Source organism: Papio anubis, chromosome 15 (genome assembly GCF_008728515.1).
Source record: "Papio anubis isolate 15944 chromosome 15, Panubis1.0, whole genome shotgun sequence".
Taxonomy (NCBI): Eukaryota; Metazoa; Chordata; class Mammalia; order Primates; family Cercopithecidae; genus Papio; species Papio anubis.
Window position 1 is genome coordinate 84,937,742 of NC_044990.1, and position 24,947 is coordinate 84,962,688.

Here is a 24,947-nt window from a genome sequence, read left to right on the forward strand (position 1 = left end):
ATCATTGACTCCCCGTAGGCGGAGAGATGCACACACATTTCTGTCTTGCTACAGAGCAGCCTGTTTCACAATTCCATGTTGTTACCACTGTTCTCTTTTTTGGAATAGAACTGGTCCATTGTGGAAAGTACCAGAGACAGGGCTACGTGGTCAGTGTTTTTTCTGAAGCCCAAGAAATGCAAAGTGTTAACAGGAGTAGGCGGAGTCTCTGAGTCCCAGGGCTGCTTTCTGCACCTAGTGAGAGAACAGTAATACTCCTCACTCCTCCTTACACACAAGGAAAATTCCTCCTGGAAGAACAGGAGGTGCACCAATTTGCTAATATACAGCTACCAGTAATGTTAACAATACTCTCCAAGTAATGAAGTAAGATAATATGACCAAACTGAAACCTCAAATGAACTCCCAAGAAAAGATGTTCACGTGTCAGAGAGAAGCTGAAAGTTCTTGTGAGAGCAAGTTGGCAGAGTCTGAAGTGTACACAGAAGAGCTGAAGGTGCTTCTTAAAAGAACAATGCTAGTTGGGGAGATGGAAGCACAAAGGAGGTTTTAAACATCAAGTGATTCTGAGAAAGCATCAGAGGAAAGAAAAAGCATTTTGAATAAAATAGAATACTTAGACACATACTAACTGAAATGCCCAGTCGAGGGGCAGATGAGAGTCACAGCTCCCACTCCCAAATGCAACCTCATCACAAAATCACACCTGAGACAGCAATGGGGAAATGACAGTTAACCAACCAATCTTCTAACATCTGCCCTGCAGGGAGCTGTATACTTTCTTTTGCGTTCTTCACTTTGGGTTACTCTTAAATCAAATTCAGTGTTTCAGCTATTGCTAAGACGCTGGACATATTGTCTGGCAAATGAACGGGTCCTTTGCCAAGTAACTGGAGCTCACTCTTGCTAAAGGAAGAACATTGTTCACTAAAATAGTTTGTCTTTTGATGCCAAAGGAAATCGAATTGTAATCAAGGGCTGAGAACGGACTGAAGTCATCAAGGCTGTCTTGCTTCAGATTTGGCAAGCTTACATGTTCCCAGGCTTATGAAATATAATTTATGTTTACAAAAGGGAGAGGCTTCATTACACTGGAAATTTGTTTTAAATAATGCCGAAGTGAACCACGGATGGAACGGCCAGCATCAAAATCCACGGTGGCTCCCATGGATCACTAGGATATACCGGGCAGCACAGATAAGCAGGAATTTAGGTTTTGTTGAAAGAACCCAACAAAGAGAGAAGGTCTCTGAGTAAATTATGAAGGCTTACTATTAATATCACCATGTTGAACTATCTCAGAGACGTCACCGTGGGTTCTTGTTTTTGTTTGTCTGCCTTGGCTCTTATTTTTGTTTTGAAGGCGGTGGGTATAAGAGTATATAGAGTGAGAGGGCACACACTTTTATTTGTAGATCCATGATTTCCTTGCATTGCCCTAATGATTTATTCAAATTACAAGTAAATATCATTTAATTCACACGCCAAGGTTTTGAAGTTACACTTGCTACATTTGAGGAACCCAGAATTAAGGCTTATACGGTTAAATAATTTTCCCAAAGTCTCCCAGCTAGTAGGTTACAGAGACAAGATGCAAGTCCAGGTTCTCTAGAGCCAAAAGCGATACTCTTTCCGCTATGTTCCCTGTGCTATGCTTGATGTAAAGGTCAAGGAAGGAAAAAAATAGAGTGAAAATAGTTTATACCTACCACTGAGTTTTCCTCGAGAGCTGTCATGTCCAGAAAGGCCACTTTTGCCCTTATAAAGCAGAGAACTGAGGCAATTTATTCACTGCCTCCAAATAATCTTTCTCAGCCCTGTCTTTTGGGGAGCATAGGGCATTAGGTTGACCTCAATCATCTGCAGGATACTGCTCCATTTTCCTTTGCCTTCTAGACATGGCCATAAGCAATAATAGTGACAGCAACGCTTTGAACCAAATAACACAGCGAGTCAAGCAATTGGTCTTGACTAGATAAGGCTTTGGAATATGCAAATTTAGAGACCATCCTCCAGGTCTGGTAACTAAATTCCTGTACATGGTAAGAACAGAGAATGTAAAACACACAGAGTAACAAGAATTTCTTCTCATTTGCTATATACAGAGGAGAAGGCATTTTCCAGATGTTAGTGATGAATCCAGTGATATCTAATTTTTTAAGTATTTATTTTTGTTTAAAAAATAGCATTCATCTTTGTCTAAATGGAAAATGATGGAGATGATTTTTTTCTTTCATCTTTTAAAAATGGTAACCGGTTGGCCTCTAAATCTTTTAAGTTATTGTAATATTCATCAAAGTGATTAAAAAAAAGGTTAACTAATGCAATTATTAGATTATATGGAAGTCACAAGGTATGCTACAAGCTTGAACTTATCAGCTCCAGTTTTATTTATTTCTTTTAATTTAACTAGATTTCATTCAGCACTGTCCCACACTTGGAGACACAATTCACTAAGTTAAGAAAAGACAACAAAAAATGCCTTGAGGACTAACGGGTCAGGATGTTTTGGTTTAACATCATAACAAGTTTCTAGATGGAGCCGTTTTGCTCCTTGGCACGGAGTCATGGGTGTCCAGTGCAGGCTGCCATAAAACTCAGTCGTTTACATAAGCGTCTGACTGCCAAGCTGTCCTCTGCCTTTCACCCGGCAGCTTTGGAATATTTTGGTTAACAGAGCCAATGCACTTTCCTCCACATAAAGGGAATTACGATTCCACTGGAGGCTCAAAGAGCAAAATTAAAGTCATCAAAAAACTCTGATTCAAGTAGGCATTTTCCTTGAAAATGTGAAACACGCTTTGATTCACCCCCATCTCTTGCTGAGGGTGCTACAGAGGAGATGCGTTTGGCTCTCTATCCCAGAAGACTCTTTTAGGTTGGTTAATTCCGCCCTCCACAAAAACAAGGGGATGCAGTTTTTTGGCAGAAGGAGGTGAGAAGAACGTGAAAAGTAGAGCACGGAATTTAAGCAGGAATTCTCTGCAGCTGTTGTCAAATGGAATAAAAACAGTGTCACAAACAAGGCAACTAAGGAAGCAGAGGTTAAACGTGAAAGAGTCCAAACGGGTGATGGTCGGAGGGATGCCTAGGTAAAACCGGAACCACCCAGCTTCCTTCTGAGGGACACCTCTGACCCCTCCTGTCAGAGTAGGTCCTGGATCATGACTGCTGGCCTTTGATCAAACAACAGCATCCTCTGAGCACGCACACCCCTCTGCCAGGCCTGGGCGCTTCTTGGAGAAGAAGATGAGTAATTTTTCCCTAATGATGGAAACATTCTCTCCATGTCTTCTTTCAAAGTTTATGGACAGTGATTGCGTTTTATGATAATGAGAACAAAGTGCATGGCTGTGAATGTGAGGAGTATTTTTCCTCTTAGCAAAACAATTGTTTTACACCTTTCCATGTGCTGCATCCTCAGGAAAGATACTTTGGCATAGATTTCCCCAAAAAATTCTTTATTCAGATAAACTTTAATAATAGAAGAGCATACTTGGGAAAAAAAAAAAAAAAAGAAAAAACCTCACTGTTTATGGAAGTCCTTTAATAGCTTTAACGTCTAATGAAGAAAGAGCCGGGAAACTCTACCATGACAAGCAGTTATTTGCTAGGACTGTTTTTATTTGAGTTTATTAAATAAAGATTAGCCCTATAATCCCAAAATGTCCCCACATTTAAGCTGCTGGTTGTTTCCCATTAGACAGGCAGTAGTGCGATCGTGGTTTTACTGGATAATGCTATGATTATATATTTTAAAATACAGCATAGTATCATTATTGTTTGTATTCACAATCAGCACCTGCAGCCATAACCTGTGTCTTATAATGATTAGAATTCAAACAGTTACAACAGCACTTCCTTTGAATCATGATCTAATACGAGAAACAATACAGGGCAAATAAATAGATTTCCTCCTCTTGGGCGACTTGAATATTCCCCATTGTGTGTGTCTTCACTGGGATTGAAAACGGGGAAGCATTTGACAAAAGGTTTCTCTCACTTCCAGATGAGAAGTCTCTTTCTCACAATTCTTTGTCTCTCAGATAAGTTAATATACTTTTCCCCCTTTTCAACTAAGACCATGACTAAGTTCAGAGGGCCTCACCACCTAAGTGTGCAACAATTGTTGGAGTGGTGAGTGGAGTTCCGGACTGGTGGGGATCCCTTGGAAATGTCAGTGTGCTATTTTCATAGAATGGATTGGTTCATTTCGGCATCCGAAAAGATGAAAGTCGAGGGCCAAGATATGGACTTTGTGTATTGTTACTGGGCCACTGAGAAATAAGAGCGTCAAATGAGTCCTGTTTTCTGTTTCGCCTGCAAGGGAAACCTTCCTGCCCTCCTTCCTGAGCTCAGAGGAGAGACGAGTTTTCAGGAATCCCTCCCCAGGGTTTTCCTGTGTACTCTGTGCATGGTGGAAGTGGAGAAGAGTGATCCAGCTTCCTCAGTGGGACCCTCCTCACCCATCCTGATGGGTAGATAGAAGATGCCGCCACAGGGGCTGCCCTGGGACAGAGCCAAGGAGAACATTGACTCATTCGTCATGTGCAGACCTTTGCGGAAGATGCCGATGTGTTCAAGGCATGCTCCTTCATGTAAGGAGTGACATCACTGCCTAATTTAAACTCATTCCGGGCCTAAATGACCTCATCACAGAAAGGCGATTGTCTTGGCTCCTACTACATGGCACGATTCTTTTCCTGAACATTCCTGATGATACACCATGCCCTCCCTCATCCCTGACTTTGTTATTTCCCCCTACACCTAGAACACATTTGACAAACACTAATTCCATTTTCTTGTGAAGGCAAGTTATTCTTCAGACTCTCAGTGTCTTCATCCCTAAAACAAAGGGTTATCTGTGCTACTGCTGCTGCTGCTGCTGTTTCCCTCATAGGTGTCTGGAGGGGAGCTGAAATGAAAGGGTGGAGGTATCTGGATCCCAGGACTGCTTCTTTTTATCTGCCCTACGTACTGCTAAAATTGCTTTTGAGAAATGGGCCCCACTGCTTTTAAATTACTGAACTAGATAGTATCGCAGGCTTCTTTGGCTATAAAATTCTGTGATTCTAGCATTCCTGGGAGTGAGGATTCAAACTGACCTGCAAGGTTATCCTAAGGCAGTCAGCCTTCAAAGCCCTCAGCACTGCCTCCCTAACCCTTGTGAGAACTTCCGTGGGACATCCAGGGTCATCTGACATCTGATTTCATTCTAGCTTGCAGCCTTATCTTTTCAAACGGCTTGACAATGTAGTCAAACTAGACCCTCTCTAAGTTTCAAATCAACTGGTACTTTCTGCTCTAGGTCTTTGTTGATACTATACTCTGCTCAAAATCATATCCATCCTACAAAATTCATCTCAAAAACTAAATATTACATCTACCACACTTACCATATTTAGCTATGTGGGATTCTTGTTTGTTTGTTTGTTTTCTGGGTGAACAATTCAGGAGCTGTGAGTACATTCACAGCCTTATGCAACCATCACCACTATCTAATTCCAGAACATTTTCATCACCCTAGAAAGAAATCCTGGGCCCATTAGTAATCACTTCCCATTCTCCCCTCTACCCTGCCTCTGGCCACCACTAACCTACTTTCTGTCTCTGCGAATTTGTCTATTTTGGACATTTCATATAAATGGAATTATACAATGTGTGACCATATGTAAGGATTTTCTCACTTATCATGATGTAAACTTTGAAAAAGTTTCATCCATGTTGTTGCATGGATAAATGCTTTATTTTTAAAATTGATCCCATTTTATTGTATGAATAGACAGTATTTTATTTGTTCATTTATCAGATATTTGGGTTATTTTTAATTTCTGGCTATTGTGAATAATGCTGCTCTGAATATCCATTCTGTGAACATATATTTTTGATTCTCTTGGGTGTCTAAGAGTGGAATTGCTGGGTTATGTGGTACCCATGTTTAAGTTTTTGAAGAACTGTCAAACTCTTTTCCACAGTTGCTGAACCATTTTACATCCCCACCAGGAATGACAGAGAGTTCTGATTTTTGTACATCCCTGACAACACTTTTTATTCTCCATCTTTTGATGTTAGTCATCATAGGGGGTGCCAAGTGGTAATACATTGTGATTTGATTTGCATTTCCCTAATGAATACTGATGAGCATCTCTTCACGTACTTAATAGGCTAGTTGCATATCTTCTCTGGAGAAATGTCTGTTCATATCTTTTGGCCATTTTAAATTGGGTTATTTGTATTTTTATTGTTGAGTCATAAAGTTCTTTACGTATTCTCCGTGAAAGAAACTTATCAGGGTTAGGTCTCATGTACAGATATGTTCTCCCATTGTCTGATTCATATTTTCACTTTCTTCATAAAGTTATTTGATACACAAAAGTATTTAATTTTGATGAAATCTAACTGATCCTTTCTTTTGTTGCCTATGCTTTGGTGTTATATCTAAGAAACCATTGCCTGATCCAAGTTCATGAAGATTTAAGCTTATAAGTTTTCTTCAAAGAGTTTCATAATTTATGTCTTACATTTATGTGTTTGACTTGAGTTAAATTTTTTAATATCATACAGAGATCCAACTTTATTATCTAGAATGTGGACATATGGTTATCATAGCATCATTTATTGAAAAGATTTTGTTCCACATTGAATATTCTTGGCACCCTTGTTGATAATCAATTAATTACAAATATAAGTGTTTATCTTTGGGCTGAATTCTTTTCCATTGATTTATATGTCTATCCTTATGCCAATACCTCAACTATCTTAATTACTATACCTCTGTATTACATTATGAATTTGAGAAATGTGAGCGCTCCAACTTTGTTCTTTGTTTTCAAGATTGTTTTGGCTATCGTGGTTGTCTTGCATTTCCATGTGAATTTCAGGATCAGTTTGTCAATTTGTACCAAAAAAAACAGCTGGGATTTTGATAAGCACTGTGTTGAATTTGTAGATCAAGTAGGGGAGATTTGCATTCTTAACTATATTGTCATTTGATTCATAAACATGGTATGTGTTTCTATTTATTTAGATATTTTATGATATCTTTCAATAATGTTTTATAGCTTTCAGTGTATAAAGTCTTGCACTTAGTTAAATTTACTTCTAGGTATTTTATTGTTTTGACGGTGTTTGAAGTGGAATACCATTGATCCTTAAACAACATGGGTTTGAACAGCATGGGTCCACTTGTACTCAGATTTTTTTTCAACAAATACAGTTGGCATTGACAGGTTTGTCTCTATATTGACAGGTTTTTGCCTCCACAACCAAACACATTGAAAATACAGTATTCATGTGATGTGAAACCCATGTATATGAAGGGCCTATTTTTTTATATCCATGGGTTCTGCAAGACCACTGCAGGACTTGAATTTGTGTGGATTTTAATATTCACTGGCAGTCCTGGAACCAATCTCCTGCAGATACCAAGGGACAACTGCAGTTTTCTTAATTTCACTTTCAGATTGTTCACTGTTAGTGTATATAAATACAATTCATATTTGTATATTGATCTTGTGACTTACAAACTAGCTGGTCTCATTTATTAGTTCTCATGATCATTTTACCTCTTTCTTTCCAATCTGGATGCCTTTTTAAATCTTCCTGCCTAATTTTGCTGGCTAACACCTCCGGGACAATGTGGATTAAATGTGGCAAGAGTAGGCATCTTTGTCTTATTTTTCATCTAAGTGATAAATCTTTAATTTGTTCACAATTAAGTACAATGTCATCTGTCTTTTTTTGTAGTTGTCCTTTATCAGGTTGTGGAAGTTTTCTTCTGTTCCTCTTTGTTAAATGTTTTGTCATGGGAGAAACTGTCCAGTGCTTTTTCTGCTTGTGTGCTTTTTTCGTCTTTTATTCTGTAATATATTACTTTGATATTTATATGTTGAACTAACCTTGCATTCCTGGCATATATTTCATTTTTTTTATGGTGCATAATCCCTTTAATGTGGTGCTGAATTGCATTTGTAAGTATGCTATTGAGGACTTTTGTGTCTATGTTTATAATGGATACTAGAGTGTGATTCTCTTTTCTTGTCATATCTTTGTCTGATTTTATTATTAGGGTAATATTGGCCTTAGAGAATAGTTGGGATGTTTTCTTTCTTATTATTTTTCAGAAGATTTTTGTAAAGGATTGGTATTAATTCTTCTTTAAATATTTGGTAAGATTCACCAGTGAAGATATCTGGGCTTGCACTTTTCAAGTGCAAAATTTCAAGGGAAGAAGTTAATGTACATGCTTCAAGGGAAGTATTAGAATTTCTAATTCAATCTCTTTACTTGTTATAGATCTATTCAAATTTTCAATTTCTTTAGTGATGTTTGGTAGTTTATATCTTTCTAGTAATTTGTCAGTTCTATTTAGTTGCCTGATATGTTTGGCATACAGCAGTCCATAATATTCTTTTATAATCTCTTGTTTTTCTGTAAAGTTGGTAGTAATGACTTTTTAATTTTTTTATCCTTGGTTTTAATTATTTGATTCTTATCTCTGTTTTCTTTGTTAGACTAGCTAAAGGGTTGCTAATGTTGTTGCTCTTTTCAAAGTACCAATTTTTGCTTTTATTGATTTTTTATATTTTTTTCTGTACAGTCATTTACTTCTGCTGTAACTGTTACTATTTCCATTTTTAAGTTTCCTATTATTTTACTAGAGTGAAAGGTTTTAATGTTTACATGAGATTTTTAATCTCTTTTAATGTAAGTATTTATTGCTATAAATTTTCTTCTAAACTTTGGCTGCAGCCTATAAATTTTGATGTCTTCATTTTCATTCTTCTAAAAGCATTTTATAATTTCGCTTATGATTTCCTCTTTGACTAGCTGGTTATTTAGAAATATGTAGTTTAACTTTCGCATACTTGTGAATTCCCCAAATTTCCTTCTGCTATTTATTTCTAATTTCATTCAATTGTGTTTGGAGAGTATACTTTGCATGATTTCAAACATTTTAAAATTATCAAGACTTTTTTTTATGACTGAACATATTACACATGCACTTGAAAAAAGTGTGTATTGTGCTGTTATTCAGTAGACTCTTGTATGGAAGTCTTTTAGGTTTAGTTGGGCTGTAGAGTTTTTAAAATCTAGTATTCCATTGTTGACCTTCTGTCTAGTTCTTCTATCTGTTATTGAAGTCTTAAAATTATTTTTGAATGTTTATTTGTTCTTTGAAATCTATTAATTTTTACTTAATGTATTTTGAGGCTCTGAGGTGCATGTATGTTTATAATTATTACTTTTTCTTGATGTATTGACCCCTTTATCATAAGTTTTCTCTTCCTGTAGTATCAATTTTTAAGGCTATTTTGGATGAAACACACACTCCACCTCTTTTTGGTTAGTGTTTACATGGTATATACTTTTCTATCATTTTAATTTCCACATCTTTGGTTTTTTTAATCTAATGCGTGTCTCTTGAAGACAGGATATAGTTAGATCACTTTTTAAAAATTAATTTTGCCTATCTCTGCCTTTTGACTAGTATTTAATCCATTTTTATTTAGTGCAATGACTAATAAGATAGAATTAATGCCTTCTTGAATTAGTTTTCTAGGGCTGCCATAAGAAAACGTCACAGACTGGATGGCTTAAACAACACAAATTTATCTTCCTAGAGTTCTGGTTGCTAGAAATTCAAGGCAAAGATGTGGGTAGATTTGGTTTCTTCTGAGGCCAATCTTCTTGACTTGCAGATGACCATCTTCTCTGTGTCCTCACATGGTCTTTCTTTCTGCATACACATCCTGATGTCTCCTTTGTGTTTTCAATTTTTTTCTTTTTATAAAGATACCAATTAGATTGGGTTATGAGAGCCTATCCTAATTGCTTCATTTTAATGTAATCTTTTTTTTAAAGCCATATCTCCTAATACTGACATACTGAGGGTTAGCATTTCAACATAGAATATTTTCAGGGAACCAGATTCATTGACATTTTGCTGGGTTTTTTTTTCTATGTATGTGATGTCTGTTTTGTTCCTTGATTCCTCCATTACTAGCTTTTTTAATGTTAAGTAGATATTTTGTACTATTAATTCTTTTGTCATGTTTATTACATTTTTGAGTTATTTTCTTAGTGGTTTCCTGGGGATGACAATTTATTTCTCAGTTTATAGCAATCTAGTTCAGGTTAATAATTTAATTTCAATTGTATGCAAATGATATCATTACACTATGTAAACACATCAACATAGTTTTGTAATTATTGCTTTAGGCAATTGTCTTTAAAATCATATAGGAGAAAAGAAAAGTTATAAATAAAAATAGATTTATATTGTCTTTTATATTTACCTATGAGTTACCGCTATTGATGCTGGTGGTCTTTATTCCTAATATGGTTTTGAGTTACTGTATAGTGTCCTTTAGTTTAAGCTTGAAGGATTCCCTTTATTATTTCTTGTAGAGCAGGTTTCTCCTTCATTTTTGGAAGAGAGTTTTATTGGATACAAAATTCTTGGTCAAAATTACTTTCCTTTCACCACTCTCTGGCTTCCATAGTTTCTGATGATAAACCCTGTTAATCTTATTGAGAATCTTTTATATTTGATGAGTCATTTCTTTTGTGCTGCTTTCAAAAGTCTGTTTTTGTCTTTGTCTTTCAAGAGTTGAATGGTTGAAATGATGTGTTTATGTGTGGATGTTTTTAAATTTATTCTATTGAAATTTGTTTGCTTCCTGGATGTGTGTATTAATGTTTTTCATCAAATATGGGAAGTTTTTAGACATTATTTCTTCAAATTATTTTTTCCTGCCCATTTCTTATTCTTTTATTATTCTGGAACTCCCATTATGCATATGTTGGTAAGCTTTGTGATGCTGCACAGGTCTGTGAGACCCTGCTCATTTTTTTATTATTGTTTTTTCTCTCTGTTCTTGCTCTTCAGACCGGATAGTCTAATTGAACTATCTTCAAGTTTGCTGATTCTTTCTTCTGCCAGCTGAAATCCACTATTGAGCAGTTTAATACATTTTTCATTAAAGTTATTGTACTTCCCAGCTTCAGAATATCTACTTGGTTCATGTTTTTTTTTTAATTTATTTCTCATAATTTTCTTTAGTTTTGTTGTTGTTGTTGTTTATTTGTTTTGAGACAGGGTCTCACTCTGTCACCCAGGCTGGAGTGCAGTGATGATGACAGCTCACTTCAGCCTAGACCTCCCGGGCTCAAGCGATCCTCCCACCTCAGCCTCCTGAGTAGCTGGGCGTACAGGTGTGTGTCATCATGTCCAGTTAATTTTTGTATTTTTTAGTAGAGATGAGGTTTTGCCATGCCGCCCAGGCTGGTCTTGAACTCCTGGGCTCAAGTGATCCTCTTGCCTTGGCATCCCAAAATGCTGGGATTACAGGCATGAGTCACCATGCCCAGTCTTCTTTAGTTTTTTTTGGACATGTTTTTATTCAGTTATTTGCTCATACTTAGAAGCTGACTTAAAATTTTTGTCTAGTAAGTCCAACATCTGGGCTTCCTCAGGGAAGGTTTCTAATGATTGCTTTTTGGAAAATGTGTATGGGCCATAGTTTCCTGTTTCTTTGTGTGCCTTATAAATTTGTGTTGAAAACTTGGTATTTAAAATAATATAATGTTGCCAATCTGGAAATTGGAACCCCCCACCCCAGGGTTTGTTCTTGTTGTTGTTTGTTTAGTAACTTTCCTGGACTAATTCTTTAAAGTCCGTATCCTTTGTCATTTACAGCCACTGAAGTCTTCGCTTAGTTAGGTTAGTGTCAGCCAATAATTGGCTTCAGATTTTCCTAAAATGTTTTGAGCCAATAACGATCCCAGCCTTTGCCATGGGACTCTGTGTGCATATTGGGGCACGGCTTCAGCACTCCAGGAGGAAGGTCACCACTCTTTGAAAGCTTTTACTTTCTGTTTTGCAGGCTCTCAAGGTCCTCCAGAGGTGAGATATTAGGGCATTCTCAGGTCTTTCCCAAGTCTGCCCACTGTTCTGCACACGCACATGGCCTTCCTCCTTCCCAGGAATATGCCAGAGTTTCTCAAAGTCTATGTACATCTCACTCACCAGGTTTTCCTTTAAGATTCTTCCTCAGAATGCTCATGATGTCTCCCTTGCCAGCAAACTATCACAAGGACAGAAAACCAATCGCCGCATGTTCTCACTCATAGGTGGGAGTTGAACAATGAGAAGACTTGGACACAGGACGGGGAACATCACACCCCGGGGTCTATTGGGAGATGGGGGCAGGGGGAGGGATAGCTTTAGGAGAAATACCTAAACCAACAAACCAACATGGCACATGTATACCTATGTAACAAACAATGCACATTGTGCACAAGTACCCTAGAACTTAAAGTATAATAATAATAAAAAAAAAGATTCTTCCTCATTTGCCCCAACCATATCACTGCTTAGGCAGCCATAATGTTAAGCAATTTCCAGTAACTATTTTCAGGAAATGTTCTGGAGAAGAGACTGCTTGCAGTGAGCTTGTTCTTATTGTCAAATAAAGACGAACCTTGCATGCCAGTGTTCCCATGGAACTTGTAAATAGATTAAACATGGACAATGCTCTAGAAATGGGGCTTTGGGGATTAACTTCAAACCCTTTCTGCACTATCTAGTGGCTCGTAGGCTGCTGATTTTTGTGTCTAGTATGATTGCAAGGCTGTTAGTTTCCAAGGCTACTGTAGAGCTGGAGAGTAAAGGATAGAAGAGAAAGTAAAAATGTCACAAAGCACACTGTTTAGCTCACTGTTCAAGATTCAGTTGTTGTTATTAAACAAACATTTCTCAGATGGTTGCAAGTCTTTGGTTAACTTCTACAGTTCTAAAATGGTGATGTGGATCATTTTGTCAGTGTTCTCTTTGCTGTTACAGAGGAGGGGATTTTCCAAGGTCCTTATTCAGTATTCCTGAGGTGACTCTCCTTTGTCATATTCAATGTGTTTACGTTAGCTTGTTTCTACTAACTCACCCTATACATTAGTCCAGTGCTTTTTATCTTTTCTAAATGCCAAAGCAGCAATAGTGGATCTTTTGTGTTTCGAGTCTATACTGTTGGGACTTGGGGTATAAATCTCCTTGGTAGAGCTTCTTTGGCAAAGAATTAAGGGAGGAAAGCAGAATCCCACTGGAGTGCAAGCAGGTTTTGTCCTTGGCTTCAGCTCTGGAACTCACAGTTTTGGTACCTGATCAGTAATTAACTTTGGGCAGAAGCCTTGTGGATAATGTGACAGACAGACCATAATTCTTCCTGACATAGCTGTAAGATCTGTTTGCTCTTTCAGCATCCCTCCATCAGAATCCAGAGAGTTCTCACATATGTGCGTACACAGGGAGAATGGAGCTCATTTGTGTTAAATGATGATATTGCTATTATAGTAATCAAATTAAAAGACAAATGAAGGCAAAAGCTATTTAGTAATGGAAGTCAAGATGGCAAAAGAAATTCTCAAAGAATACTGCTCTATTATTTCTACATTTTAGCAATAACATGCAAACCCATATAGTGTTGTGCATGGGGATTGAATCTAATTAAAATGTGAAGAGCAATCCTCATGTTGTGTATTATGTAAGCCATAAATGACAATCAGAGGTGCCAGGAAAGCCATTCTCTCTCTCTTTTGCACAAGTTAAAGCATATAATGAGAAAAAAACAAAAGATTGAACTGATGTGTCTGTTTCCAAATTGCTTTACTAATATATGATTTATTGAGGACTTGAGTGTTAGCCTTTTGTATCTTGAGAAGTACTTACAATGGGAGAAATTAATTTGCTTATTTGCTATTTTTGTCTGTATGAGTGGAGAAAATAGTTGCATGTTACCAGAGATATGCCAATTTTAATTCAAAATATTGGAGTAAAAATATTAAAAACTAAGTTTTATGTACCATCATTTATAGTTCTGATGAAATGACTTTTGCCCTGTGGTTCTTTAAAACCTGGAAAACATTTTTCTAAAGTAATTTACGTGTCTTTCTAATTTAAGGTGAATTGTCATATTAAAAACAGCAACAGCGAAAACACCTTGCCAGTACCTTCCAGCTTTAAATTTAGACACTTTTCAAGAACATGGATATGCACTGTTTTCTATACCACCTACTGGGAGCACCTGCTCAGTGTGGTGGCACCTTGCTATTCCAGGCACTGAGAGTGCAATAGCAAGCCACACTGTTCGTTTCCTCATGGAATTTTAACATATAGGAAGAAGCAGCAGGGCAAAAAAATGTATCGCAACAAGCTGTGCTCTCTGAGGGCTATTGTTTTGGAAAGACCCAGAAGTAAGCATGGTACAAAGGGTTGAGAAGGAAATACAGCAGGGTTTTCTACAGGAAAACACCTAAAAACCTAGACAGTTCCATGGGACGTGGGAAATTAGGCAGAGATGGAGCAGGCATGTTCCATGGAATAATTTATTTTGGAGTTCTGAAGCTGCACTGCCCAACGGAAATATAATATGAGCCCCATGTGAGCCCCAGTCATTGTATTTTTAAAAAGTAGAAATGAAACTAGCGAGATGATGGTAAAAATACGTTTTATTTAGCCCAGTACATCCAAACTGTCACCATTTCAACATACAATTAATGTGAAAAATTGTTAATGGGTATTTTACACGTTTTTATGTATGTTCTCAAAATAGGTGTTCTTACAACACATCTCAACCCTTATATTTAATTCTTATTGGAGATAATTGGTCTATGTTTAGACTTTATAAAACTAACTGTTGCAAGCTATATTCACTTGCTCAAGTTGTTTCAAACATTTCAAGTTTTCCAATAACTGGATGAAGGATCATCAGTTTTTAAATTTAAATTTAAGTTAATGGAAATTAAATAAAACTTGAAATTCAGTTTCTCATTCACAGCGGTTCACACATTCTCACCAGTGACCCTCTTGAGCACTCTAACTGGACAGCTCAGGTCTGGAGGGCAACCTGCATAGGTCGCTGCCATGCATTGGCGACGTGCCTGGTTGACATTGGGCAGACGATAAGTGTTTGCTGAATTAGATTCAGAGAAGCAGCTAAGACCTTCAGAGGTTAAGTGACAGGCTCAGCGTCCCCCAAATAATAAAAAGTTATGAGGATAAACTAGAACCCAGGCCTCTTGCCAACTCATCACATCTTAGAATAGTGTTTAGTGCCTGAGTTTCAGAAAATAAATTTCAAAAATTTGGATCACAGGGGATTTTCTGAAAATGTTTCCCAATCTACTTAAGTATATTAGTTTGGAAAGAGAAAGAGAGAGAAAGAGAAAGACAGAGAAGTGGAAGAGTTCAGATAGCAAGGGGTGCCTCCATTTATTGTTAAAAGCTTGGAAATGCGGTAGTCATAGACTAAAGGAGCGATGTGCTTTACTCGGCCTCATTTACCCACAGAATATTATGATGGCTTTGGAAAATATCTAACTCAAGAGTCTGGATGAATTTTCTTTTTCAAAAATAAAAGTCTGCATAAGTTTGCAAGAGTGTGTGATAGTTGTTCAGGCTTAGAGCTAGAGCGGAGGCAAATGACCCTGGGCAAGGTGTGGGGGTTTGTGCAGCTGCCTTCAAGAGGGGTGGTTGGAATCCAGCTTGTTGGCCTCCTTGGGGAGCAAGTAGGACCCAATCTCTCTCCCGTCCTTGGTTATAGAGCTTTAAGAGCTAGAGGAAGTCACATTTGGGTTGGAAGTCTTTTCTGGGGAAGGATATGATTAGACTAATGAAATAATGGAATTAAAAGGTTTGTCTTTCCTACAGTGAAAAAGTTGATTATCTTCAACTTATAAGGTATTGCTCTCCTTGTTTATTTTCTGGAGGGAGAGGAAAAGAACAATGGAGTAAGTACGATATTATTGACTAAAAATAAAATCTTTTTGGTTTAACATTTTCTCAGTTTGATTAAAACATTAAGTTTTCATCACAATTGAAATGAAAACAATTAGTGGCAAGACACTCCATTTTAAACAAGTTTGACCTGTTTGAAATGAACCTTGTATAAAGCCAGTCAAACTTTTAAAAAAAGGACTGTAGGTTTGCAGGGTCACGTTTATTTATTTAGCTTTGGGAATTTTGCAATTAGAAAGAAAACATCACCGTTTCATAGACAGATACCTCTTTAAACAAACCCAAGACAAATGACAACTACCACTGGGGTCATGTAGTCACTCTGTCCCTCCGGGGTATGTGCCCCTAGGAGGCCATATGATGGGCCTGTTCAGAGGGACCCACCTGCTGTTGAATCACGTTTTCTCCAAACTTTACCATTTTCCAAGCTTCACTGACACACTTAAGTTCAGCTTTCTAAGATAGTATTTTGATAAGGCAGATGGGAATGAGTTTTGAAGACAGTCTAATATAGACTAAAGAAAAGCAGTATAATTTTCAGCATTATGGAGCCCTTAGCTGGTTGAAGTTGAGTGTTTCATTTGGGAGCAGGGTGGCATACCCCCAAATTGTGTAAGTCATCTTGACCACTGATGTGTTAAAGTCTACTCTAATCGTCCCCAAATGACTGACTGTGAGAGCAGGAGGTACTTTTAATGAAAATTTGACACATATTGGGAGGCTGACATGAGTAATTTTTGTTAGTAGCCATAATCTTCATAAGTTTATGAAGGCTCTCTAAAAGAAAAATGATGTTTATTTGGCAATAGGTCACAGCAGTGGGAATACATGTTTCATAGTAAACTGCGTCTTCAGAGAGGTAAGGGAACACAAAAGAGTGGAAAGGAAAATTGAAGAGTGTTACATGATTGTTTTGAATTTATTGTCCTTGGTTACATGTATCAATAATAAGGGTAGTGCCAGTCCAAGATTGCACAGGCAGTGGCTGGGCTTATGTCCTCAAAGAATAAGTTTTTGTGTCAGGTTGTGGTGGCTTATGTGTAAGATTACAGTTGTTTTGCAGAGTCTTTGATAATAGTTTTGTTATTGGGCACGCAAGCATGAGAACCTTCTCTTTCATAGCCTTCTCCGGCTCTATTTGTCTTTTTTTTTTTTTTTTTTTCAATTTAACACAAGGAACTCTATTTTGGTTCTGACAACTTTCACAGCTTCCTCAGCATGCTTCTTTATCCTCCCCCATTAAACAAGCACACATTTCTTCAACCTTTTAAATGAGTATTTTGATTTTTACCATGAGCTAAAAATAACTGAATGGCATGCACTTAAAATAAATGGTTGTCTCTTTAGTATAATTAAAGAGATCAGTGTCATCCAAAATCCTCATTTATTTCAAGGAAACCTAGACAAAATCATCTACTTAAGTGAGGTAGAGCCTATAAATTGAATTAATTTGCTAATATGGTTTTAGAATGATAAAAATTCTAAATTTAAAATTGACAGGAAAATCATCCTTGATAATGCTTACCAAAGTAAAACTGTTTTACAGAGGAACTTTTACAATTATGCATGCTTGAATTTTTAGTAGAAATACGCCTAACTGCAATTATGGTCTATATGTATTGAGATAAATGTGCATTTTTGCCATGTAGGATTTGCTTCTCTTATATCTGAATTGTGTGTGGCTTTGATGAATTTTCCATTCTGCCCCAGCCTGACTCCTCAGATGAGGCCAGGGGCCAGAGTAGCAGGCCAGCTGCTGGATTCCCCTTCAGCCCATTTGGATATGTTTTGAGAGAGCCAGCCCCCAGGGTTGGGCAGAAGGCTTCAGGTTTTGTGAGCCAGAATGCCCCTTATAAACATACAGAGATAAAATGATCCCATCTCTGTTATTACAGTGTGTGTTCTCAATACTATTTTTTTAAATGTTGTATTTATGAGGGACAGAGAGTAAGAAAGGCTGCACGAAAAATAAATCTAAAATAAGACATTGTCTTCTATACCATTTTGAGCACGCAAATTCTCACTGCATTTCTTTTTATTTGGAAGCACGAAATTTTGCTTGATGATGGATAGACATAAGCACTTCATAACTTAGAAAATTAGGACGCTTTGGAATCTTTATTGAAGCAAATATAATCTTGTGTTTCATGAGACAATGGGTAAAATTATGCTTTATACACAAAATAGACATGGATACAATAACACATCCTTTAACCAAACTCTTCAAAGAACAAAGTGTTCCACATAAATGAATTTTCTTAATAATGAAAGGTTTTCTCTTTGAAATAAAATAATCTGAGAAAAAATGTTTCAATTCATTTCTTTATTTTTTTTAGATATCAATTTACGAAGATAAATGCACTTCTCAGCTGCTTAAGCAGAATTGCTCAACATTTTTAAACTTTACCTTGAGGAGATCGGAATATTTATAGAAAATTATAATGCTTTTAGTACAGTGTATCTTAGATGCACATAAGAACAAACTTGGAGATTGTCAAAAATACGTATTTTTGGGACCCATCAGAAACTCTTATTCGGTAGAGTTGGGTGAGTTTCAAAACTGTCCATCTGTAACCAGCTTTCTACCTGATGATCTTCCAAGTGGTCATCAGAGTCACACTTTAAGAAACCTTGACTTTCCGATATTATTTCAAAAATGACAATAACAATAACCCAATCTCTCATTGTGAGGCACTGTTCTCCATCCTTCTGTAAATTAGTTTATTCAACACTTCACAGCGGTAGGTACTCTTTTTTCTTTTCTTTCTTTCTTTTTTTTTTTTTTTACACAGAGTTCACTCTTGTTGCCCAGGCTGGAGTACAACGGCATGATCTTGGCTCACCTCAACCTCCGCCTCCCAGGTTCAAGCAATTCTCCTGCATCAGCCTCCCTAGTAGCTGGGATTACAGGCATGTGCCACCAAGCCCGGCTAATTTTGTATTTTTAGTAGAGACGGTGTTTCTCCATCTTGGTCAGGCTGGTCTCGAACTCCTGGCCTCAGGTGATCCGCCTGCCTGTGCCTCCCAAAGTGCTGGGATTACAGGCGTACGCCACCGCGCCCGGCCAGTAGGTACTCTTTTCACTCCCCGTTTTCTGATTTGAAACTCGGAGCCAGAATGATTTCAATGTCTCATCTGGGTCACCTGGTCACTACGTGGTGAGTTGGACTGAGTTGAAATGCAGCCTGCCTGACTCTATGGCTTAACCATACTGTTATACTGCACAACTTAGATGTGCAGAGATAAACATTTCTCAACGTTTCATAGATTTGTTGCTTCCATTCTCTGTGTCAGATTCTCCGAGTGTGTGTTAAGGGTCATGTTTTCTAATGGAGTGTGTGGTATCAGTTAGGCAAGATGGATTCACCTGGGGCTGAGGGTTGGAAGAACTCCGGCTGCTAGGAAACTCACTCGCCCTCCTTTTACTTCCTCAGCTATTGATCCCAATCAATTATGCATCAGGAAACCCAATCACCATCTGCGAAAGAAGGGGCTCCATAACATAAGCAACTAGACTTTCAGTGGCATTTAAAAATCATTCTATTTAATGAGTTATTTTTCTAAGCATGATACTAACATAGGATCATTGTGGAAAATCTGGAAAAACTGGAAAATATCATAGAAAATATAATTTGCAAACTGGTCAGAGAGAACATGATTGACATTGAAATCTGTTTAAAATAGTTTCTATATATATATATATATATTTTTTTTTTTTTTTTTTTTTTTTTTTTTTTTTTGAGACGGAGTCTCGCTCTGTCGCCCAGGCTGGAGTGCAGTGGCTGGATCTCAGCTCACTGCAAGCTCCGCCTCCCGGGTTCCCGCCATTCTCCTGCCTCAGCCTCCCGAGTAGCTGGGACTACAGGCGTCCGCCACCTCGCCCGGCTAGTTTTTTGTATTTTTAGTAGAGACGAGGTTTCACCGTGGTCTCGATCTCCCGACCTTGTGATCCGCCCGTCTCGGCCTCCCAAAGTGCTGGGATTACAGGCGTGAGCCACCGCGTCCGGCCAATAGTTTCTATATATTTAAACATAAACATGCAAATACAGATTTGCGTGTTTATACATAAATATGTGGGCATTACTTATACATTTAATGGTATAATCTGTATTACATTGTTTTACATCATGGGGATCATACTGTATATAACACTTTGCATTATTTATTCTTTCACTTAGTACTATTCTGTGGACATTTTCTTAGGATATGAAACATATTTGAAAATGTTTTTCATTAAAATTGCAGGCATAATTTTCAATCATGGCCATATTTTAAATTTGCATAAGTTGGAACCTATTTTTGAATTTATCTTGTTTCCTTTTTTTAGCTATTATAAATTGTTAAATAGTGCAGGGAGAAATATCTTTGTGTATAAATTTATGTCCACAGTTTGAATTATATTTTAAAATAGAGCTCTGGAAAGGAAGTTACTTTGTTAAAGAGGACAACTTTCCTTAAGGAGGTAAATAATTATTTCTTACATTACATGTCAGAACTGCTATGCAACTTCTATGTCCATCACTAGTATAAGAAAGAGCTGACTTACACACACTGAATATTCTCATAAAATTAAATATTTGCTTATTTAAATAATATGTTTTTTGTAGTTCTTTGATTACTTCTGTAGTTAGTATTTTTTCCTTTATATCACTTAACAATTAGTTTTTCCTTTTGCATGACTTGTCTGTACTTGTTGTTCTTTCTTATCATTTTAAATTATATAAGAGTTTTTTATATGTAAGTTTTAACCATGGTTTCTATAAACTTTCTAAAGGTTGTTTTTCTAGGATTGAGAGAACCAGCTTCAGGCTGTTGAATTTATGATAGCATTTCTGGGTGTTAAGAAGGATTCTGACTTACTTCTGGGCTCTTGGTTTTGTTAGAAACAGTTGATGCTGGTAAAAAAATGACTTCCATAAATGCATGCTACATTTCTTGTTTAAGTAATGAATGTAAGTTGGATTGATGCTTTGTTAAAACAGTTGCTTTTTTAAGAAAGCAACTTTTTCAAGGATATAAGATAAATTGGGTTTTTAACTTTATTTTAATTGTGTATTTCAGCCTCTTGTCTATTATGTGTCAAAAACAGAATCCCAATATTTGATATGGAATATCAAGTTCAGAGAGATATGGCCAGGATATCTTCAAGTATCCATCTACAGTGTTTTTATTTTTTTATTACATCAATTTTCTTGTTTTCCAAATAGTAACACATTTTTCTGACAACTGAAATATATGTTTTAATGGCATGATTGGTCAGGTGCAGTGGCTCACTCCTGTAATTCCGGCACTTTGGGAGGCTGAGGTGGGTGGATCATTTGAGGTCAGGAGCTCAAGACCAGTCTGGTCAACATGGTGAAATCCCGTCTCTACTACAAATACAAAAATTAGCCAGGCGGTAGTGGTGCGCACCTGTAATCCCGGCTATTTGGGAAGCTGAGGCAGAGGAATCACTTGAGCCTGGGAGGTGGTGGTTGCTGTGAGCCGAGGTTGCACTACTGCACTCTAGTCTGGGTAACAGAGTGAGACCCTGTCTCAAAAAAAAAATAAATAAATAAAAGTATGATTTAATCTTTTATGAAGCATCTTACAGAATTATTTTTAAATAAGTATAGAAGAAATAAGAAATATTCCCAGGTTCAAAGTTGCCATGAAATAATTAAGAACAGTGGTTGGTTTAGACTGACTTTCAGAGAATTAAAATAATACACCATGAAACCCTACAGTTAACTTTGTAATTAAAAACGCATTTCTTTATTCAGAAAATGATTATTTTATTTTAGAAAGAGAAGAAGCTGACTAGCCAAATTCCGAAGAATCTAATGAAATTTTCACTGATTCTAATTTTACAAATGTATCTAAAAACCTTATATGACTGGTTCTTCTACTTAAAAATATAAAAACGCAAAATAAAGGAAACGTATTTTTTAAAAATGTGAGGTAACATCAAGATTATTTTATCTGATTTTATTTATTGATGGGGACTTGCTCTGTTGCCTAGGCTGGAGTGTAATCGTATGATCATGGCTCACTGCAGCCTCAAACTAGGCTCAGGCAATTCTCCCACCTCAGGCTCCCAAGTAGCAGAGACTATAGACACGATCTACTATGCCTAGTTATTTTAAAAATATTTAAATTAGAAACAGATTTAAAAAAAGCAAATAAAACAACTTTGTATGAAGTAAATTAATTCTTGATCTTAAAAACCACATGCAACATAATGAAAAATGCAGAGATTTGAATAAGTCCACTTCTGGCACTCACTGTCCTAAGTCGATAAACCTGGTGTCCAAGTAAGTAACCACGAGCCCTGAGCACCTGGTTAATTTCGTCAAGGTAGCACGTGGCTGTTCATCGTCTGAAATCACACCTCCTTTATTCAGACGTCTCCTGTTAGCTACATCCAGTTCTTTCTCAATCTTTATCAAATCCTCACCAATGTATGACCTTGACAGGATTTTGTGGGTAACTGGAAGCATGTGGTCGGCCGCCCTTTCCTCTCCCAAACTACAGAGGCAGAGAGTGGCGCTGCAGCCTCCAAATGCAAAATGCAAAATCCTTGCACATTGACAGGGCTGCTCTCCATGTATATTCATTACTCACACTCAATTAGAGACCCAGAGGAGGCGGAAAAGCGGGCCTTACCTTGTCAATCTCAGAAGAAAACGTCTTGTGAATGTTCCATCATGTTTCATTAGGTCGATTCAGCCAAGGGCAGGCCCATTTTCTCTTTCCCACCCAGCCCTCCCTCTGACACCATGCCTGTCATCACCAGCTGCCACTGTTCCAAGGAAGAAATTTTTGGTGGGAAAAGGGGGTATAGAAAGACTCAAGGTAACAATAATTTTTAGCTTGCAAATCTAAAGATGTTCTTCCCCCAGCAGAGCTGTGTACAAATCCCACATGTGTGTACTGGACAAAGCAATATTGTCTTCACTCTTCGTTGCTGGTGTTCACACACCTTGACACAGGCTTGGCACATGTCTGGGATGTGGCGTTTCACTCGGGATCTATGGCATTTGTAGCAACTCATGTGGCTCAACTATTCCTGTCTCTCCCCTTCATAGCATGGGCATCTGTTTGTGCCACCATCTTTCTCACCTGCCCTGGATGGATGAAGCTTGTTCATGAGCAGCATCCTCGGTGCTGTGCTGTGGGCAAAACCCTAGAGGTAACTGGGCCAGGAGGCAGAAGAAAGGGGCACTGAAGGGAGAGCTTTTAGGGCAGGCAGAACACAGGAGGAATCAGTTCTAGTATTCAATGCTACAATAGGAAGACTACGGTTATCAATAACTTAGGGTAGGTTTCAAAATAGCTAGAAGAGAAGAATTGTAATGTCTCCAACACAAAGAATTGTCAGTGTTTGAGGTGAGGGTTAGACCAAGCACCCTGAATTGATGATTATACATTGCACACATGTATCAAAATATCACTCGTACCCCAAAAGTATATAATTATTATATATGAGGCCGGGGGCAGCGGCTCATGCCTGTAATCCAGCACTTTGGGAGGCTGAGGTGGGGAATCGCCTGAGGTCAGGAGTTCGAGGCTAGCTGGCCAACATGGTGAAACCCCGTCTCTACTAAAAATACAAGAATTAGCTGGGCATGTTGGCACAAGCCTGCAATCCCAGCTACTCCGGAGGCTGAGGCAGGAGAATTGCTTGAACCCGGGAGGCAGAGGTTGCAGTGAGCCAAGATTGTGCAATCGCACTCCAACCTGGGCTACAAGAGCGAAACTCCATCTCAAACAACCCCATCAAAAAGTGGGCAAAGGATATGAATAGACATTTCTCAAAAGAAGACATTGATACAGCCAACAAACACATGAAAAAATGCTCATCATCACTGGCCATCAGAGAAATGCAAATCAAAACCACAATGAGATACCATCTCACACCAGTTAGATTGGCGATCATTAAAAAGTCAGGAAACAACAGGTGCTGGAGAGGATGTGAGAAATAGGAACACTTTTACACTGTTGGTGGGATTTTCAAACGTCTTCAACCCATTATGGAAACAGTATGATGATTCTCATGATCTAGAACTTAGATGTACCCATATGACCCAGCGCCATCCCATTACTGGGTATATATATACCCAAAGGATTATAAATTATGCTGCTCTAAAGACACATGCACACGATGTTTATTGCACTATTCACAATAGCAAAGACTTGGAATCAACCCAAATGTCCATCATGACAGATTGATTAAGAAAAATGTGGCACATATACACCATGGAATAATTATGCACATAAAAGGATGAGTTTGTGTCCTTTGTAGGGACATGGATGCAGCTGGAATCCATCATTCTTAGCAAACTATCACAAGAACAGAAAAACTAAACACCGCATGTTCTCAAATTCTCATAGGTGGGAACTGAAACAATGAGATCAATTTTTGGACTCGAAGGGGAACATCACACACCGGGCCTATCATGGGAGGGGGGAGGGGGGAGGATTGCATTGGGAGTTATAGTACCTGATGTAAATGACGAGTTGATGGGTGCAGCACACCAACAAGGCACAAGTATACATATAACAAACCTGCATCAAGTGCAGTACATGTACCCCAACTTACAGTATAATAATAATAAATAAATTTAAAAAAAAAAAAAAAAAAAAAAAAAAAAAAAGATTCACTATATGAATTGTGGGGACAATTCAATCTATAATACAGTCTGATTTTTTTAGGCCAGGCACAGTGGCTTCTGCCTATAATCCCACCACTTGGGAGGTCGACGGGTGAATCGCCTTGAGGTCTCGGGAGTTTGAGACCAGCCTGGCCAACATGGTGAAACCCCATCTCTACTAAAAATACAAAAAATTAGCTGGGTGAGGTGGTATGCACGCAGTAACTCCAGCTACTACAGGAGGCTGGAAGCAGGAGAATCACTTGAACCAACAGAGCAAGACCCTGTCTTAAAACAAAACAAAACAAAATCCTGATTTTAGATTTCACATTGAAATCAACTGTTAAGAACTCATTGTTGAATTTTAGTGTGTAATATCAAAGAATACTTATAATTACCTGATAAAATTATTGAAATTCAGCCTTTCTCAACTACATATTTTCATGAAGAGATAAGTTTACCACATACGCTAACCAAAACAGCATACCATAGAAAAAATTCAGTGCAGATATGAGATACAC

The 24,947-nt window shown here is 37.7% G+C and overlaps 1 long non-coding RNA gene across 3 annotated transcripts in view; it reads left to right on the forward strand.

Moving 5' to 3' along the window:
* The window catches only part of LOC103879460, a 138,332-nt gene that overhangs the window by 14,062 nt on the left and 99,323 nt on the right, over positions 1-24,947 (forward strand). For 2 of the 3 annotated variants that reach the window (XR_004178563.1, XR_004178565.1), the window contains exon 1: positions 21,807-22,964. The exons of the other annotated variant lie outside the window; for it this stretch is intronic. This is a non-coding gene — a long non-coding RNA (uncharacterized LOC103879460). Of the gene's footprint in view, positions 1-21,806; positions 22,965-24,947 lie in introns of those variants that run through there. 3 annotated transcript variants of the gene reach the window in all.